Genomic DNA, 6,593 nt, shown 5'->3' on the forward strand with positions numbered 1-6,593 from the left:
TGTTCTTATTGGTTCCTTTGCTTCATGTGACATGTTTTCATTGGTTCCTTTATTTCATGTGTCATGTTTTCATTGGTTCCTTTATTTCATGTGTCATGTTTTCATTGGTTCCTTTGCTTCATGTGTCATGTTTTCACTGGTTCCTTTGTTTCATGTGTCATGTTCTTATTGGTTCATTGTGTTCATTACTTTCAGGTGTGTCTTGTCATTAGTCCTTGTGTATATAACCCTCATGTATCCATTGTGCCATGTCTAGCTTTATTGTCATAATCCGCTGTTGCTGGTTTTGTATCTGGTTCATGGTTGTTTATCCATAAAACTGCGCTTGGGTGCTCATCCTTGACTTGCCTTCAGTGGACATTACGTTGCATTGAGTAAATAGTGATGCATTTTATGACCATTTTTCACTTTAAAATAATGGTCCAGAACACTATGGGCCCTATCTTGCACCCATCGCAATTGACTTTGTACACCGACGCATGTATCATTCCTATTTTGCACCCGCGCGCAGCGGACTTTTCCCTCCACAGACGCACGTCGGTAAATTAGGGAATGAACTTGCGCTCCCGGGGGCGGTTCAGTGAAAAGAGGAGGCGTGTTCCGGCGCAAACGTTCCCTGGTGCTATTTTGCAGGTTTAGAAAACAATTCCGCCACTGACCAGGAAAAACCTAGTCTAAAGTCAGTGGCGCGTTGCGCATGTTATTCATATGCTATTTTAAGGGCACATGCTTGGCCATAATCAATGTAAGGTGTGCACAACGCGCATACACTTTGCTTCTCTCATCTACACAGAAGCAGCAGCTTTCATTTTTGCAAATCATACATTATTACAAGAAAAAATATTAACACACGAGGGAAATCATTGTTGTGTCCATGAAGATGTGAAAAAAATAGGCATAAATCTAGCTTACACATTTACCCAAATTATTATATGCCTGTTTAACCGAAGCTAATTTGGGTGGGTTTCTCCCATCCCCATACAATGTCACTTCTCTGTGTTTTACGGCCCTGACGAGAACGTCGGTCTCCTCGGCTGTGAACCGCTCCTGGCAAATCCGCCGTTACCACACCTATGAATAATGAAGCTTCTTCAGACCAACCCATTTTAGACTTGCGTCGGGCACAAGAGTCATTTATCCCGCCGGTATAATACCAACAGCGCCCAAGACCCGCCCACAAAGTTACTTGCGTTTCACGCTTGATACTTGCGTTTCAGATCGTTAAAATAGGGCCCTAGAAGTTCTTGTAGAGTGAATGGTAACACTTGAATAATTAGTGATGCATTTTATGAACAAAATCAAGAGTAAAAAAGACAATTGATAATGTCAGACATGTTAATGTAGTGATTGGCAATTAACTGGTAATTCTTTATAATTTGATAGTTATTAACGAGACTAATCTCATTCAGAAATCGATTACCTAATAAGGGTGTTATGAATGCTCCGAGACACGAAGATTGATCCAAACGCAGCTTTATTAAATGAAGTTTTATGTAACAAAGTTCGGGAGGAGCATGTTCAGGTAATCATCCAATCAGCACAAGAAGAAGCCAGTATAAATAAAGCCTTCCCTTACCTCCTGTCTCATGACAAATTTCTCAGCATCCCGCCACCACCCCATCACCTCACATTCAGATGGGCCTGCTCATAGATACCTATGATCTATACATTCATAGGGGGGAGTACTCTGGGGTCGGGCCGAATTCCGAGCTCGGAGCCCTCCCCCCGGACAGCAAGCCAAATACGCATTATAATATTACATCAGATTTCATTAACATGTGAACTCGTGAAATAAGGGTAATCCAAACTCGTAATCCAGTAAACAGGCAGTGGTCAAGGCAGGCAGCAATAAACAGAGTCCAATAAACAATCCAGATAGGGGCAGGCAGAACAGAGTCAGAAACGATAAACAGTCCAGGGTCAAAAACAGAAAACAAACAGGGAAAACCGCTCAGAAATGCAGACTAACACAACAAGACTTCGCAATGAGTGAATGTGAAAACCAGGTATTTATGGTGTGAGTGAAACAAGGTGATGAGAAACAGGTGAAAGAGATGAGTGCTGATGAGTCCGGGCAGTGCGTTATGGGAAATGTAGTGTTTGAAGGAGTGATCAGTCTAGTGTGGAGTGGCCTCTGGTGGCTCTCGAAGGCACTCCAGCTGGTGACCGTTACAAAGGGACTCTCTCAGACCTAAATTTGATATTACTTACTGATTAAGCTTGTTTCAATATTAGTAATAGTAGTAGCTGAAGTGTTGTAGTACTACTCATTTGTCCTATATTACTTCCTGCAGCAACCTATTAATGACACATTAATATTCTAAAATGCTACCAATATCTGAGGTAATATGACCTGATATAATGATCTTATTAAAACCATATAGGCACCATATTGCCTCGCTTGTTGTATATTATTTATATGTTTAGTATGTTTAGAGAGTAAATATAATTTGTATCAATTTGGGGAGAGTGTTTTTAAACCAATGCACACCATTTTGAAAAGTGGAAAATAGTTTCACTGTTCAAACAATTGTTTATTGAGCCGTGTATCTATTGTCCCGATATAATTCTGCCCCAACAGATGTGTTTTTTCACTGTCACAGATATATGGCAGAGATCAAGGATGTTAGGTGTCAGAAGGTTAGCTGAAACCGTGAAAGTGACATTTTCACTCCTGGTGCGACTTTTCCTCCTTGGCTCCCAAATATTCCCAAACTAATTAATGGAGAGCTGTCTGCAATGAGCCCTCCCTACTATCTGCTGTGACACAGCTGCAGGTTAATCAAGGCTTTTCAAACTCATTATGGGAATTGTCTAGAGGAAAATGTGATTAAACTTGCTTCACATCTCCTATCTGCAAATGCAAGACAAACAAAGTCTATGACAGTGTAAGAACATTGTCCAGGTGGAATGGAAACTTATAGGTGATGGAAACTTGTGAATCCAGTCAGGACAATGAATGAAATCAAAAATGAATAAAGGATTAAATCAATTAGTCAGTGTGTCTGGAGAATGAGAAGGTTTTATATGTTTGCATTACCATGACTTTGCATTTATCAATCAATTGAATCTGCAGTGATCTTCACGTGATCACATGCCCACTGTGTGTAGATTGCTGTTTGAATAATAAATAAAGAATTATATTAATCAGAGTCTTTCATCTTTTTAAAAACTATGGTGCTACGTAATAAATGTAAATGAGTTTCTAAGTGCATTACACAGGAATAAATGTCACTGATTAAATGCATGATATTTTGCGGTCATATCCAGGAGGCATATTTTTCACGGAACAAAATTAACTCATAATGAGTACCGTAGGCATGCAAATGAAAGAAAATCTTACCGAATGCCCTGACTAGGATGGATGCGTGCCGCTGTATCTCAGAATCTAATCAAAAACACATCTAGGGACAACAAAAAATATGCAGTTCTATTTTGTTATTATTAGTTTAGTTGGGCTTGATGAATCACTGCTTTCCTAAGTGAGATTGAGTGCGATGAATTTGTGCTTAATGATTAGAGAGTCACAATTTATTAGTGCTGCCTTATAAAAATAATGATGTGTATATCTGCACTACTTGGCACCTTTAACGTGTATTCAGGGCAAATTATCCAGAAGTTGTTTTCTTTCATAATTGACAAGCACAATTTTTGGTTTGTTGTGTTCAGAGTTATGATCTTTTCAACATCTATTGAGAAGATGCAAGCTGATTTTTATTTTATTTATTTTTTACATTGGATACTGTAAAAGACATGTTCATATTGATAAAATTGGGAATATTGATTGGTTGGCCTAGTACCTCATACAGCAACGCTTGATTTCCACCGCGGCCAGTCCTCAGATCACACAAGCTTTGTTTTTGGACCAATCGATCTTTTTTAGCCCTCCCTGTTTTCTTTGCAATTACCATCCGAATCCCGCTACAAATCTCTGAACAGGGAGCAATGAATTAAGTGCTCATTTGGAACAATCTAATGTGCTGACTAGCCAGATAAATTCATTACTTGCCAAGCACAGTTTTTCAGTGGATCAGAAAGTCTCTGACTCTGGCCAAGAAGAGAGGAGGGCAGAATACTTCATTCCTCTACAATGGCACTATATGAGAAGCTCTCGAAGGCTTTACATAATTATTTTCCTGAATACCTAATAGTATTAATACTAACACTTTATCTTCTATTCTATATCTATTATCTAAATAGATATATTTTAAACTGGGAAGGGTCATAGCACTTGCATATTGTTGTCTTATTGTTAGTTTCACTGATTCTATTGTTCTCATTTGTAAGTCGCTTTGGATAAAAGCGTCTGCTAAATGAATACATGTAAATGTAAATGTATTACTATCAAACACTCTGTATTACCACCAAATCATTTGACAAATAGTCACATTTTAGTAACAGGCTAATATAGCATTACATTTCACGTTCCTGGCAGCTAATTCATTACGATGACATAACATAGTGTGATCAAACGTACAGGTAATACAAAAACTCATTTATTAGCTGATATATAATTTATATGATTCGTGAATTCTATACATCTGGATGGTGAAAATGACATCTCCCATAATTCCACTCTCCTTTATAGCGTCATCAAACTTCGTCTTTGTTGTTGTTTTGAAAATGCGACCTCTGGCGGTGAAAAAATTACATATTGCAGCTTTAATTGCAGTTTGAAGGTGAATGTTCAAGCCAATCACAAAAGATACATAAATAGAAGTCATTTATGTTATATGTTGCAATATGAAAAAATAGAAGTAATGCAGCATTCCCTTTCTCAATCTTTTTTACATGCCTCTTACACACATAGGTATAGCATAGTGTGAAATGTCTCCTTCACAAATGATATGACATTTCCCTGCAGAATTTACATGAAACGGATCACCAGCACGACATGAGCAACATGAACTGATCTATAAGTCGCATTTGTGCTCCATACTGAGATATTGTTGTGAGAGAGTGACACTGCTGTTCTCTTGTTGACACAGAGAAACAGTGTGGCAGAGTGACTTATTGCCTCAGGCTCTTCTCAAATCAAAATGTTTTGCACAAACAGGCAGTGAGGCGACGGCATATCAGCTGAGGATTTGCATGGCATTCAAAACCATGATCATGTTCCTCTCAATAACTCATCCTCTCTCATGTGGATTCTTCTTAAGACTTGGCCTTGTAATAATTGTAGGTAAATGTCAACAGTATGCAAAGGATTTCCTTAGAGATGGCTGAGGCAATAGGCATGGACTCACCCAATCAAAAATTGGTAATTTTCCAAATAGACGTACTAAATAAATTAATAAACAATAATAATTATAATAAATGTCTTATCACACTGTAACTTTATTTATTTAGTTAAAAGAATGAGTAAATGTGAGTTTCCATGGTCAATTGCTGGCTAGTTTAAAGGTATTAAAAGCTTTCCAACATATGCAACACAAACTGTATCAACTTTCACAATATCTGATCTTGTAATATTGGTTTTGCGATTACAGAGGTATTCAGTTTTGAATATGTTATCATTTCGGCACAGAAACACAGGAGAGACTGGGGCTCGTCGTCACATGGACACATATCAAAATCCTCCTAAATTATTTTTGCATGTTTTTGCTGTTTCCTGAATTTATAGAAGTTTATTTATAGAAGTCCATTTTGACCACATATACCGAGATATGAGATTGCGAAAAAGGTCAGTGTGTGTTAAATTAACTGTATATTTCATATGTATACTGCATATTTTTCTTGGCCATTCACTACAGAAATGATAAATAGCTTTTTTGTAGCCAGGATTTGAAACTGTGTATGTAGAGAAATTGATTTTCAAAAATAAACCTCCCTAAGAAATCTCCACTGCAAATAATGACAGCAAGCCTTTTGCTGTCCTCTATGTAGACAATTAAACAATGATTTCATTTCTTTGTTCTCAGTTGTGGGGCAATTTGGTGTATTAAATTAGGTTATTTGATTAATTGCATCAATGACTGGACAGCAAGAGACACAAAATAGACAGTGAATAAAAGGATGGCAAAGGCTGGGAATGAATGGTAATTCACTCCTTTGACAGTTCATTTTTTATCATTATTATCATCATAAGATTAAGTAAGTATGTGTTGACAGATAGTCACTGGGTGCTTGCAAGAGAAGAGGTGGACTCATGATCAACATTAAGTGTCTACTTTAGATGATTAAAAATATTTAACTACTTAGGCAAGTCACTTGGCAATTTGCATAAGTGAACATGGCTTTATCAAAGCTAGCTGGTGTTCATGAATCCTGAGCATTTTTCACCAGGTAGGATCATCTTAATGTTTGCACTTAATCATGTGAATGTTGATGGGTTCTCTCTCTCTCTCTCTTATGTTTGGCAAATAGCCAGCATTCCTCCCTTTTAAATCAACCTCTGTCGATGAGGGTAAATAGCTGGCCAACAGCCTTGTGAATGTGGAAATTGAAGAGAGTCGTGTTTTGAATGAACATGTCCGTCCCAATTACAAATAAATGCATGCAGGGTCTTATTACTTTTGTTTTATATTTTCCTGAGAGAAATGAGGATATTGAGATTAAAGCCTTGAAATTTAAACTGCTTATTCCTCAGCATG

This window comes from Abramis brama, assembly GCF_963993115.1.
Source record: "Abramis brama genome assembly, chromosome: 9".
NCBI classification, from domain to species: domain Eukaryota; kingdom Metazoa; phylum Chordata; class Actinopteri; order Cypriniformes; family Leuciscidae; genus Abramis; species Abramis brama.